This window comes from Haemorhous mexicanus, chromosome 1 (assembly GCF_027477595.1).
Source record: "Haemorhous mexicanus isolate bHaeMex1 chromosome 1, bHaeMex1.pri, whole genome shotgun sequence".
Classification (NCBI taxonomy): domain Eukaryota; kingdom Metazoa; phylum Chordata; class Aves; order Passeriformes; family Fringillidae; genus Haemorhous; species Haemorhous mexicanus.
The window spans coordinates 92,736,563-92,751,209 of record NC_082341.1 but is presented as its reverse complement, the minus strand read 5'-3'; the positions used below and the strand labels follow the sequence as shown (position 1 = coordinate 92,751,209).

The following is a 14,647-nucleotide window of genomic DNA, read 5'->3' as shown; positions in this document are numbered from 1 at the left end:
TAAAGACAACGGCAGCACATCAGATCTAAAAGGAATTGTGTCTAATTTTCTCTGCTAATGCATTGTATCTGCAGAACTGATACTAAAGGTAATTCTGCACATCATGTCTTGAAACCAGATACCAGGAGGGAATGATGAACAAATTGAAACCTCTTGTGGGAAAGAATTTGACCAAATCCCAGCATTCCGTAGACCATTCACATGAAATTGATAAGACTATTGTAAATCACTCCAGTGACTTTGAAGAGATGAAAGATACAGTCCTGCAATAGTAAATAAGCAATAGGAAAGGAGACATTTTATGGGAAAAAGTGAAGTTAATATTTGTGTTGTTCAGGGAAGATCACAAATAGCAAAATTGTGTTTTAAAAAAAATATAGGCTAATAGTTTTCACAGCTGTTTCTTCCTCTTTAGCTTTATTTTAACCACAGCAATTTCTACAAACGTTAATTGCAAAGAAGGCCTAAAGTCATACCCTGTGTTCAGCAATGTCTTTTTTATCCAATTATGCCTCTCTCTACATTCCTATATGAGAAGGGAATTGGCTTTCTTTTTTAATACAGAACATGGAAAAGTATTTATAGCCTCAGTCTTGTCTCAGAAGTGAAATACAGATGAGACCTCCTGAAATAAATACCACTGTGATGGCCTTTTCTGCTCTGCCTACTTTTAATCTCTCCATAGCTTTTCAGCATAATTAAGAATAGTAGATGTTAATTGCCTCACAGGCTGGATCCAGAAGACAAGAGGGTGCAGAATGATTTGAGGCACACCCTACACTAGGAGCAAGGTAGTCTACAAATCATTTCATCATTAATCTAGAAGAAAGTGGGGAAGGGGCTAAAATGATGGCACTGCTGATCATCCTACACCCTACACCATCATGTTACAAGTCTTCAGAGATAGATTTTGTTGGCTCTAAGTTCAGAATTTAGCACCAATACAAAAAAGGAACTTTATATCATCAAGAATCTCAGTTTATGTGTTTGGAGTGGCTTGGTTTGTTTTCATTCTGGGTGGAGTAGAAAAGAAAAAAAAAGATATAAGAAAGGTAATATTGGCATTCAGCATATTTAAAATACTTTCAGTGCTCTCAATAAACGATTTCCCTGAAATTTACATTAAGCATTATAAAGCTTTAACTTAAAACATGTAGCTTCTTAAAGTGTAAATTAATTTAGAGATTTTCTGGGCTTAAAGTAAACCAGTGGTATGCAAGATTCTAGTATAGTTCAATTGGCATACACATAAGACTGTTTATTAAACAGCAAGAGAAAAAACAAGTGGCATGTACAGCCAGGTACCTCTAACAGTCACTTTCCTTTTCTGAAAACAATGAACTAAGTTTTCATTTGGTAAAAAAATGTTTTTTGTTTTAAATAAGAATCACTCATTTTTTGTATCATAATTCTTCTTTACTTCATACAAGTGAAGCCACATTCTGTTATTTAGCACCATATTTAACACTCCCTGAAGCACATTACTGAAAAAACCCACAACATTACTTGTAGCCTAGTGATAACTTTTACCTGGGTCATGCTTACAGTAATACATATTTTCTCTTAAGTGGCTATGTTTTTCTGTAGGGAAAAAAAAGTTTCTAATTGAAACTAGTGAAATATATCTCTCATCTAATTTCTGGAATTCAGAAATAGATATTTACATTGCAAAAGGTAAAGGTCAGTTTACTTAGATGATTCCATGGGTTTCTTAGATATCTTTGTTGCATGTTTTCATAGTCAATCACATTTCACAGTGGTTTTCAGTAATATTTCTCAAAATTCCTCATGTGATTTCCCATGAAAAGGGAGGATCTAATTGGATTTTTAATCCTTAGCTAATCAAGCAACACATTGCATAGACTGTTTTAGGTAGAAACTGAGAAGTTCTTTCCACTACCCTATTATAACAAGGCAAGTTTGGATGTAACTTGAAGCAGGAGAAAAATAACAAGGTAAAGTCCCAATACTGTATAGATGTTACATGAAAACAATACTCTCCTTTCTTTAAACTGCAGCCAGTGCATAGCCTTTGATGAAGCTCTGGAATAATGGAGTGCCATGGGCTATTTTCTTCTGGTTTCTATAGCTCAATACAGGGCTTGTCTCTTCTGTTTGTTTTCAGCTAATTGCCTCAAGATCTAATAAGTTAGTGATGATGTATGCTGAGCACCAGTGACCCCTTGCCAAAAGAAATATTATGTCGCACCAAAGTTTAAGGAGCTAGGTTTTTATCAGCCAAATATCTTTTCCCTAAAAGGCTCTAATTTCCACTGTGTAGGTTGTAAGTGGCGTCCATGATTGCATTGGGTTTTTTTTTAGATGGCTAAGACAGAAATAATACTTGAGGGGAAAAGCCACTGTGGAGGCCAAATGCTAACCTACATGTGCGCTCTTACTTATTGCTGCCTGACTTGGGTATTTGTTATTGAATATTGTTATTCAGCATACCTCAAGGGAAAAAAAACCCACTTAAGAAGTGATCAATGTAAGAGAACATTCAACTCAGGGTTTTCTCTTTGCATATAATGTTAATGACCTTTTTTAAAATGTTACTTATTTTCCTCTTTTTAGAGCAAAGATATTCAGGAAAAGCAAAGACATTAGCAGCTACTACTAATTATATTGAAAATTAACTTCTAGAGATAATTATTAAAATATTTTTTAGGTACCTTTTGATATAGATAACTGCATTTAATAATATTACCCATATTTCAAGTTAAAATTAATTTTCCTTTTTGAAAATCAAGACATTGTTCTTTCAAAGTTGAGGTATATCAGGAGCAAAAACTTTCAAAGAACGTTCCTGCTACTCTTCAACTTTTATTTTAATAGAAGCAACACCCTGCTGGCAAGTAACTCCTTCCCTTTGTCAACAGGAGACACTGGAAGCAGGTTGTGCCTTGACCTCAGGGTGAAGCTAAGGAATACTTGCTGGGTTGATCCAACAGTTATCTCACCATTTTTTCTCCACTGCTTGTTTGTACACACTGCTGCCCCATCCTTTACACTCTGATGTTTGTGCAACTATTGAGCTCACTGATTTCACCTCTGGGCAGAGAACTAACTCCCCAAGGAAAGGAAAAATACATGTATTTTCTACCAGGTTAGACAGCTGAATCTGCAGCTCACCAGAAAGAAAGACACTGAAGATGGAAGGAGGAGTAGGCATATTTTTTAAGTGTCAAAATGCTGTGGAGCTGCACCGATACAAACCTTCATTGCTTTGGTTCTACCACCTGCACTCCCCAATGCACCATGCCTGGAACATTTCATGCACTGGCATTGGCCCTGGTTTGGTCCAGTGGTGGCCTGTCTTAGAGAACTGACCTCTGTAAAATCTCAGGAAAAAGAAGACTTCTCATTAATGTTTGTTCCACACAACATGTGGATGTGATCCCAGTTCTTCCCTGGAAATGAAGGGATATGATCTTCTATTTTTCAATGCTCAGGTGAGTGCACAGGCACAGACAGGCTGCAAAGCATGACAACATGAGCAGGTCACACTGCCTGACCCAATCACATTTTGTAGGAATGGTGAAACGTGCACTGCCTCAGAGACTGGAAGCCAAATCTGAATTTTTTTTGCCTCAGACTTGTGATTTCGCTATTTCTGATTACTGAAATTGTCTGTTACCCTGCACCACATGGTATGCAGTACAAAGAATCAAAACCATGGCTTCTGCACATAAATCCTAGGCTTTGGTGCAGACAGTCCACAAGAGGAGGAAGAAATGAACCACAGGTGCCCTATATCCTGTGTGTTTGCTCTGATCACGGAGCTTTTGGATAACAGGCGCCGATTGCTATTTGTTGCATTTGTGCCCCTTTGCTGTGGCCCAAATCAGTACATGTTCCAGAAAAATATCTCCCACTCTGGGTGCAGTAGGGGGAGGAAATATGAGCCTGAAAGCTCTCCAGTATTACCTGAGTGCCTAAACTGCCAGGGAATCCCTCGAGAAGGGGCAGTTCTTGCTGGGCCCAGGGACAGGCAGTTTGATGTAGAGGCTGCTGAACTCATAAGAAAAAACAAACCTATGGATTTTGGATGGCTCTGGGGTCAGGTGGCAAATGAGAAGGAATGTTGAGACTTGATATGTTGGATTTAAGCAAGAAGCTTTTTAAGTCTTATGCCTTTTAGAGCATAGTCAGATGCTGCAGTGTCAGGAGAGAGGTCCAAGAAAAATAATAAACCAAAACATTTAAATTCTAGGTGAACTGCTAGCAAAACAAAAGCAAAAAAAGGCAATATTTTATTTAAATTTGTGACTATATCAGATAGTATCAAGAGTTCTTATCTAATTTTAAATGGGAAGTAGGGAAACTTCTGGGATTTATGAATTAATATCAGGAAATTGGTTGAAACTAATGAAAAGTAATGAATAATGTATAATGAAACAACTGAGTGGCCATGACATGATAGTAACAAAGGCGAATTTACGCACATCACAATTCTCTGCTTTACAAGGAAATAACAGAAATATATTAACTTGCACTTTCAAAATACCTAACATTGCTCTTGCATGATAATTAAGTATGATATTTTATGATATTTATGATATCATAAATACGATAGCATATTTATGATATGATAGTCATGAGGTGAGAGGTCAGGTTCTGCTTTTGGTTTGAAAATAGCTAAAAGTCAGAATCTAGATAAAATGATGTTTTTTGATAGAGAGCAGTACATTAATAGCTAGGTATCTCACACTTCCTTAACCAACAGCATTTCATATCAGTGGGAAAAGCAAGCACAATAACTTGAGGGGGCTTTCATTTGCCACAGGATTTTTAATCTCTTTATATGCTGTCATCATTCCTACTATCTATCTATATATATATAGATAGTTAGATAGATAGATAGATAGATAGATATAGATATATATATATATGTACAAACACAATTTTTAGTAGAAAGGGTTAAGAAATGACATGCCAACATTTGCAAATGCCAGTGCTCTTTATATTGGTCAAAATTAGAGAATATTTTGAGGAGCTTCACAGGGACTTATTGAAGCAAGTTAAGTCGGCAGTTTGATGGTAGTTAAGAGCCACTGTCTTCCTAATGAAAAGAAATATACTCTGGAGAGAATAATGTAAAGTCAATGAGATTGATGCATGTGCTTAAATTAAGTGCATATTTGACTGCCTTGCTGAATAAGGATGGCATTACATTCTTAAAGTTAATTCGCAGCTGTACTCACTGAATCCTGAAATCTAATGACTCTTAACTATTAAAATCCTGAAATTTTAATGGCACTTAACTGTTAAAACTGTTCCCCATTTGGAGTAATACCGTATTTTCCCCCTTTTTTAGGATATTATGTAGTGAAAAAATTAATCTAATTGACAATTTATTGTGTAATCACAAGATGTTTTTAAAAAGGAAATTACTATTTTAAAAAATTACATTTTAGAATGTTATCAGTTATTAGCTGCACTGGAAGGCCTAGAGAAATCTTTCTAAAACAGTAAAACTGATTCCAGGGTAAAAAATAAAATCCACCAAAAAGTCGGATTTTCCAGAGAGCACAGTACATACATTTATTTTTTCTGACATATTTTTCCTTCTTGTTTTGGATTAAATGCCCAATATAGCATTTATTTCTTCCATTATTTTATGATAGTGCTAAAGATGTGTTGTTCCATACTTGAGAACAAGTTGGCAATATAACATACTAGCATGAAAGAAATAAAAAAATATGTTGCATGCATGAGTCTTGATTATTTGAAACATTGTTTTGTGTAATGTGATTTAACCCCTTTTCTGATTGAGATCATGTTTGCTATTCCCTTTGTTTAAAATATGTCTACGAATTCTATTTCTACTGCAAAAATAAATGATGAATTATTTATATATACCAATTATTTATTATCATTTATGCAAAGCTTGTCATATTATGCATGCATAAGGGGATTAAATCACTGTTAACCCATAATGCCTTTAGGGGCATTATATGATAGGCAAAAGGTTGCTTATGTTTACTGTTGTAGATAAACATATACATTAAGAACATACATATTGTTTATACAAATTGCCAAGTTGAATATCAGTTCTGTTAGGAAAATGAAGTGTTTATTGAGCTATTTGGTGTCTAAATAATGATCAACTAATCTATTTAATGCACTATGCTTTCTCTAGCTTGAAAATATGAGCTTTTTTCAACTAACAATACTCAAGTTGAATTTAGTTCAAACCTGTTTAATGGAAGTAGTGTAAGAATGCACTCAAATCTTTTCTTTTCTTTCATTGCTCCTCCTGAGGCAATCCCTTCATCAGCTAATGATGCATTATTACACTTTACTATTAAAATAAGTCGGTACAATCTACAAAATGTTAAAAGAATATGTTTTTCTATTATTCCCTATAATCACTATGAAATATAAGACAAATCTTTAAACAGATGGAAAGACTGGATGATGTTGCTTTAAGCAAGTACAAAATGGAGGCCCATTTTGCAGTGTATGGGCCAAACTTTTGTTTAGTAGTACAGCAATAAAATCTTCTTTTGTTTTGATATCACACTGTAAAAAAATAAATATATTTTTACAATTGCATAGAAATATTTTCTCAACTTTAATAACCAAACAGATGCAAATCTTTGATCAAGGTGTTCGTGTTCTCATCTTTTCTTCTCCCTGTTTAGCAAGCAACATGCTGGTTCTTTTACCTATCCCAGTTCAACTCCCACAACAACTTAATTTGTTTCTGTTCAGTCAGGAGCCTACAAGTCCTGAGGATCTGTTATTTTAGCTGCTGTGGCTCCTTAAAGCCTCTCCTAAGTAGCCAGCATAAACACACAGCAGCATATCTTGGAATTGAGAAAATAAGGAGTCCTGTGGCAACAGAGCTGAGGCCAGGTGGTTTACTGATCTTGACCAACTCATCTGAGAGAAAACTTGTAACTGTTATCGTATGTAGATTAGGAAAAGGTCAGGTCAGATAAGCAACATCTTTTCCTAATTTAGACAGACAGTGACAAAATCAAAGGTTGCCATTGTCTTCAGCAGAGTTTCTAACTGAACACTGAAGGCTTGATTCATGAAAACCTTTGTATACCCTTGGACCAAACTGGGAAGAAGTCCTCCAGAAAAGTAAATTCTTAAGGTTTAGCCATGCCCACCTGCCACTGTCTGCCACTGTCCTGTAGCCTCATGCAGCCCTGGAGGTGATATGCATGCTACAAGCACTTTCAGGGATCCAGAGGCTTCAGCCCTGAATCCAAACCAAGCACTTTATGAAACTTAGCCCTACAAGCAGCCTCTTTTTCACAGGGCAGATTAGAGCTATTAAATCCTAACTTTCACTAAATGCAAGGGCAGCCTTGTTTTAGCCAGCTGCACTGAAGGCACATACTTTAAGACTCTCCCTAGTTTAGACTGATTTGATATCGGAACAATGTGCTGGTTTATACTGACTTATTCTGATTTAAACCAATACAAGTGAGATCAAAATCAAGTCCACTGACTGTAAAAAGCCAAAGAATGTATTAAAAGAAAATGTAGTTTGAGGGCAAGTAAAATCTCTAGCTTGTTTTTTTAATTAATATTTTCTTTTGTGACATAGCCCCAGGCATCCAAATATATATTCTTCTAATCCCACTTGACCTCAACACAAATGTTTATGCCAAGGGTGTTCTCATGTTCCCAAGACTGGGGTTTAGGATAATGGATTCTACCAAAGGGCATTCTGCATTTTCCTTCTTTCACTTTCAACCACCTTTCCATCCCCATTTCAATCCTGATTCTCCTCTCTTCCACAGATATGGTCATGCATAATACTCCTGGAGATGCCAGACTAAGGGCCATGCCTACCACAATCAGTACTAATAAATGCCTTTTACCTCCTAGCTACTGGGCTGAAATAAAAGAGGTTCTGTTTCTCTGTATACATCTGGGTTCTGCGTATATGTCGCTGCTATTTTATTTCTCTTGAAATTCTGGTCCATGAAGCCGAATTTATCACTTAATTCAGAAAGAGTAAGAAAGAAAAAATTTTAAAATTCATTTGCTGACTGAAATAGCAGATTTTGAAAGAGGGAATCTTCTCAATTCTTTTTCTTTCAGCTTACAGTACAAATTTAGTAAAAGACAAATCTGAAGTATCGCTGATGTCAGAAGTGAGCAGACTAGAATTGCATTCTATGTTAATGGAGTCAGAAAGGAGAGTATGAGATTTTTGTGGACAATTCTGATTAATTCTTTGTATGTAGATAAATGAAATGCAGATGCATACTGAAATTACATTTACAAAATTAGTCAAATAGCATGCAAAAATATCGTCACTAGTATTTATTAACCTAAATAAGCATTCTTTGAAAATTTGACTTATGAAAATTAGTAACAAAAAAAGAAGATCAAACTTCTGCACCTGCAAGCACTTTGAAATGTTTCCATTGTTATCCAATAAAAAAACAATGCCATATTTTAGCAATATTACTACTAATTGCTTAACTTTAGTTTGAGATGTAAAACCTTTTCTGGTGCACCTTTTTATACTGTTCAAAGAAGTCAAAAAGACCACAGTAAAGTGTATTGCTCCAAAGAAAAATGCTTAAAAGCATTTTAAGCTTCGCTTAAAAGCAATGTCCCTATTAACTTTTTCTGCCAAAGTTTACATTTAAAATTTGTTTTGTTAACACTTGTGATGAAATGACATTCACAAAATACCATAACTCAGATTATTTTTAAGAAAGAATTTCAGCCGTAAAAGGGAAAGATAAAAAAGCCAATAAATGCAAAATTTAGGTTTTGTCAAGTACATAGAGGAAGAATTCACTATTTTATCACATTTCTATCACTTTTTTTTAATCATGTTCTTTTAATACAATTTTTTTGAGACATTTAGCATCAGTATAGCCAAAGTTTATATATTTACTTGCTTTAAAAAGAAATATGAGCTAATCAACACTATAGATCCAGAATATGATTGTAGTTTGTTATGATAGCTTACCTTCATGACAGCAAGATAGTTTAAGAACTGTAGGAGGATTAATTTGGGAGAGTCACTTCTAACCCTCTTACTAATCTTTCTAACTGTAGGAGGGTTAATTCTACTTTAAAATAAAAATTATTTTAATATTAGCGGCGAATTCAACAAATAACTGCAATAAATACAAATGACTACAATAACTACAAATAAAAAATAATAAATTCAACACCTGAAAAGAAGGTAAGGAATCAACAAACAAAAGTCAAAGTACAATGCACTGAGTCAGCAATTGCTTCTATAATTTCTTTCAGTTATCCTTATTTGGGATTTCTGGTAATGGAGTCTACAGAGAAAGCTACTGAACTTCACATTTTTTGAACTTGGGGCTATTGCTGTTTCTAACCTGCTTTTCCAAAATGGATTGCCAATAGGCACTTATCAGAAGTAGTTCCTGGATGTTTTCCCTCGAACAAGGCAAAACATCTAAATAATGTAATTTAATTCATCATTACCCTGGAATTCTTAAGAATAAACACTCTGAGGTTTTGACAGCAGATTATGAGGGAGAAATAACTTTAAAACTGTTGCAAAATACAAACAGGTTGTAGTATGTAAAACACAATTCCCTTTGTAGTCATATACACATACACTGATATTCATTCCCTGAATCCTAAAGTAATTTAAAAGGATAATTAGTGTGTAGTGCCTGGTTCCTCAGAGGGTTAGTGTCCACCCTGTTTGTCACTGTTTCTTGCCTAATCCTGCCTAATGAGGGTTTATGTTAACATGGCTAAGCACTTGCAGATATGCACTACCAAGCTAGCTAAGCTTAGAGAAGACATGCTGTTCAAATGTCACTGCCTTTGGCTATCATGCTATAAGACACTGATTATTGCTTATTATGTTTTTAATTCAAAAAGCTGCCATTTGTATATATTTGTAGGCCCTTGTTGCTCTTACACAGGTAACAAGTAATGCCTGTGTTTTTCCTAGAGTTACACTTTTTAATTCCTTATTCTTTCTTTTGCTAAGAACTCTCTTAGTGGGATGAAATACTTTTGATTTATTGCTTTAAGGCATTTAGAGCAACTTAAGTGGAACTACACTGAAAATCACACTAAAGTTCAAACAATAGCAAATATGTGTATATTACATGTATGTTGGGGAGCTGAGTTGTGTTTGGGTTTTTCTTTTTGGTTTGCTTTTTTTTAAAAATCAGCTTGCTGTCACCTCATGAGAGTATTTCACTATAAAATATTAGTTCTGTTTTTCAGGTCTGGGTTAGCAGTTTTCATTTCAAAGAAAAAATTACTTCTTTTTTACTGTTTTTTCCTGTTTTAGAGGCTACCAGACCCTGTAGAGCATTAAACATCGCAGTCAGATCTTTTCTCTCTGGCTGGTTGTGATTATCCTTTGCAGGTAGGAAGGCATCCTACTAGAGTCTGAAATGAGAGGTCAGTCTTCAGATCTGAGATTTGCTTCGAGTCTTTTTTTTCATTTCAAAAAGGTGAAGATTCACTCCTGTTATAATTGCCTACATTAGCTGCTTCTACCCTGCTGCTAGAAAGCAGTCTCAGGAGTGCACCCGAGCAGCTGACTCGCATGTACTCTCCCTTGCACACCACTGCCTGTCAGGTTGCCTAGGGCCAGCCTGCAGGCAGCCCATGAGCAGCCTGTTTGGGCATGTCTGGAGCAGCACTCAGCTACCAGGCACACCGAGGACGCAAGGTTCTGACCACTGACTCCCCTAAAATGCAGCACGGATATATCAGGGAGGTCCTTGTCCCCAGTTCAACACCAGGCAGGTGTCCTGGTGTTGGCTGTTGGGACACCTTGCCTTCCAGAGGGAGAATTCTCTTGAGTGCTGAATTGCCCTGCCCAGGAAGGAGCGCAGCTCATGCAGGGGGCATCCACCTGGAGTGCCATCACTGAGGGCAAAGAAAATGAGGGCACTGAGGCAACAGCACCAGAACCCCCAGACCTTTTCCCTGCCCGGGGCTGGGGCTGCCTTCCTCTTGCTCAGTTCCTCCTGTTCCTTGCCTTAACACCCTGAGCAGTTCTGTTGGCTGTCAGTGAAGCTGATACCATTGTGATTCACCAAATTCACAGTGCATGGGTTTGTACATATGTGCTTAAGTCAAGCCCATAATCCCAAAATAAATTAGCCAGAGTGCTTACATTTTCGACCAGCTAAGTCTTTGGGTGTAGCACTGCTTTACGCTGTAATATAGATAAATATATCTGTACCTCAGACTTAATTAGGGAACCTTGTGAAACTCTACAGCTTCTCATTTCTCTGTAGAGTAGTGTTGCTGTGGCTGAGGTAAACATTTGTACTTGCCAGCATTTTACTTGGTTTCATCATGTGTGTCACTTAAAAATTGGCATGGCATCAGTATCCAACTAAAATTCAGCAAGGCAAGCTGCAAATTTTTCTGAATCTTCCTGTTCTTTCCCAAAAATGTGTTAAAAACAAAGTGAAAAATGAAATATGAGAGTTCACTGATGTATTTTCTATTCTAAAACATGCTAGTTATATAAGACTCAACCAAAAAGTGGGAAATATCAGTATAACTTACCAGATAATGACAATTTCCCTGTCTCTATTACAATATTTTTCCTTGGCTACACTACATTCATTAAACTTGATGTTGTTTTGAGACCTGCTTGTAAAGAATTCCAGACAAAACTCCTTAAGTAATTTTTGTGGGTTGGTTTTTTGTTTATTTGTTTTTGTTTGTTTGTTTTCCTAGAGGAATAAATATTCTTAGACAACTAGTCTAAACAGAAATTCACGCTAGAATGATCCTCCAGAATAAGTAATAACTATCTCATACTAAAGCTGACATCCCTATAATCGTTAAAGTGGTAAAGAATTTCACCTTTATAACTTTTAACATGACAGTAATAATGATCCTGGTGCCAGCAGAACTTTCATGTTGTGTCTGATAGAGTGGTGACCATGGCAGCATCTTGTTTCTGACAATGGCTTGGGGATGCTCAGAAAAAGAAATTAGCCAACTCTGAGACAACTTCTATCTATGGTACTACTCATCCTCTGGAAACCAGTGGTTTGCTGAGGTAGACCTGTTAATGCAACATGTTTACAAGTCCTTCAGGCAGCTTATTTGTAATAAATGTGTCCTTTCTGAATCTATTAATACTTTTGGCTTCCTTAGGATCAGTATTGTGGCAAAAAAAATGTATATTTGCAGTCAGAATAAGATCACTGCCAGAAAATTTCTAGCTCTCACCCCAAAATATTTCAGTGCAAGCTATAGTATTTTATAGTGTAGTATTTAATACCATAGGATGCTAGCATTGTATATGAAAAGTAGAGCTGCTTGCCTACCAGATGGGTGTGTGGGGGAGGAGGATTCAACGTGTTGAAACACTTCTGGTACTCTCAGCTTCCATCTCTTTTTCAAACTGAAAGATTATTTTTAAGGAGTGAGACTATACTTCTTTTGGCTACTGTCTTGAAACAGATGCCTTCAGCAATGATTTCTACAGCTGTTTCCTAAATCATGCATCTCAATGTAAAAGAAGAAATATGGCTATTTGTAAAGATGGAAATCTAGTGGGAAAACTTCCCAAGAATATACCTCTACATCCTTTATGTGTTATCCCCTGAACATTTGGGTTTTTTTCAAAAGATAACTACCATGTCCCCAGTTCCTAGAGTGTTACACCTACTAGATGGAATATAGATTCCTCAGCTGCCAGAGCACATCCCTGCTAGACAAAAGTAAGAGTTCCATTGAGCTTGCTTGGGCTAGCAGCCACATAAGCTATTTTCTGCTGTATCAGTCCTTCAGTGACTTGTAATTACTGAAAGCTGAATCCAGTCCATTTTTAATTTATTTAAATCACTTAATTTCATTATATCATAGACAAATTACAGGAACTGTTACTGTTTTGGCCACACAAAACTGTCTGTGGCCAAGATGTACAATGCTTCTCCAATTTGTCTCCAAGGGAATTTAATTAATTGTGAAGTGGGCAATATGGCAAACACTGTAATTTGTATTAATCATTAGCTCAGTAAAAAGTTCAAATCCTGCTCCACTCATCCTGACCAGAAAGGACCAGAAGGCTGTTGCAGAACAAAGGTACATGCTCTTTTGCAGCTGCTCCTTCTGCATTAGTGAAATTCACAGTTCTGATTTCTAGTACATAAGGTCATTTATCAGTAAAATGTGCACCAGGATTGATCCACTGGTCCAGTTACCCTTCCAAGCACCCCAAATATAAAAGCAGTTGATTTTTGCTGTCCCACAATGTCCCCAGCAAATCAATTTATTCCTTCATCTTGCCACACAAAGAAGTCCCACTGGGACTTCAGAGGATAAGGAGCAGTAAAAAAGAGAAAGGGCAAAAGAGGGACATACCATAATAACAAGAGGTAACCTTGGACTGTTAGAGATTATTTTAAAGCCATGATTTTTGAGTGAAAATCTATCTTTACAATGAACACTTCACACAGTAATTGACAAATTCAGCAGCAATTTCACACAGTTCTAGTCATCAGTCATTTGAAATGTACAACTACAGTATTCTACTGCTAATGAGTTTTAAGTGCATAATAAGTCAATTTGATTGACAGGCCTTGACCAATAGTAAAGTCAATTTTTACAGTTGAAATAAATGTTTCTACCATTGTATACATTCATTAATTTTGACTGTAGAAAAAGAATCATGTTTTGGCACCATGATAGTCATAAAACAAATATGCTATCACTTTGAGGCACATGCTCTTAAAATAAGCTTTTAAATGGTTCTCTTTAGAAAGTGGACATATGAATTTAAACCTGTCAAGACAAACAGGTTTATGCAACCAAGTAAAAACTCAGGCATCTACCTACCAGGTTTGCATGTGCTGCTTACATAGATTGTGTTCACAAATGAGTTTAGCAATTTATCTAAGAGTACAGATGAAGATTGAAGGCTGGATTGAGGGCTCTTTAAAACCTCACCCTGAATGTGATATATTTAATAAAGTTGAATTTCCTGGGGAAGATGAAGTATGGCAACTACATCATGCATTCCAGCTACTTCCATGGTAGGATTCTCAGTAGCACACAGTAAGGACTGAAAACCAGATTGCTTTAGCTAGTAATTTGATCCTATGTCTGACATTTTTGGCAAATAATATTGCTACTCTAGACATTCTCTTGAGTGCCAGATAGAGAATAATTAGTGAGAGCGAAACAGAGAAAGCTAGAGGAAAAGAAAGTCCCACAGTGTTATCAACTTTAATGTGATTAAACCATTTCTCAAAGCCTGAGTCTGGATTTCTTCTTTACTAGTTTTCACCAAAAAACAAAAATAAAACAAGACAAAGAAAAAAAAAAGCAAACAAACCCAAAAACCAACCAACCAACCAACCAAACAGACAATAAAACAACCCCAAAAAGCCCTGCAAAAAAACCCACCCAAAAACCCAGGAAACTCATTTTCAAGATATATTAAACACATAATAAATGTAAGCAGACAAGTTAAATTACCATGTCTGACCAAGAAATTTGATGACATTCTAAAGATCTATAAGTACATGGAAACTCTTGCTATAGTTTTCTTTTCTGGAGGTAATAGGAAAATTTGCAATAAAAACATTTTGATGGGACACTAAGGCACTTTAGTGCCAACACTGTTTCCAATTTTCTTTCAAGGAATATACAAACAGCTTACTTTGGTTCTACTTCACTGGAGCTG

At 36.1% G+C, this 14,647-nt stretch overlaps 1 long non-coding RNA gene across 3 annotated transcripts in view; it reads left to right on the top strand.

The window, feature by feature from the left end:
- The window catches only part of LOC132332190 (uncharacterized), an 89,435-nt gene that overhangs the window by 41,569 nt on the left and 33,219 nt on the right, over positions 1-14,647 (top strand). Inside the window, exon 5 of one of the 3 annotated variants that reach the window (XR_009487814.1) lies at positions 7,764-7,889. The exons of the other annotated variants lie outside the window; for them this stretch is intronic. This is a non-coding gene — a long non-coding RNA (uncharacterized LOC132332190). Of the gene's footprint in view, positions 1-7,763; positions 7,890-14,647 lie in introns of those variants that run through there. 3 annotated transcript variants of the gene reach the window in all.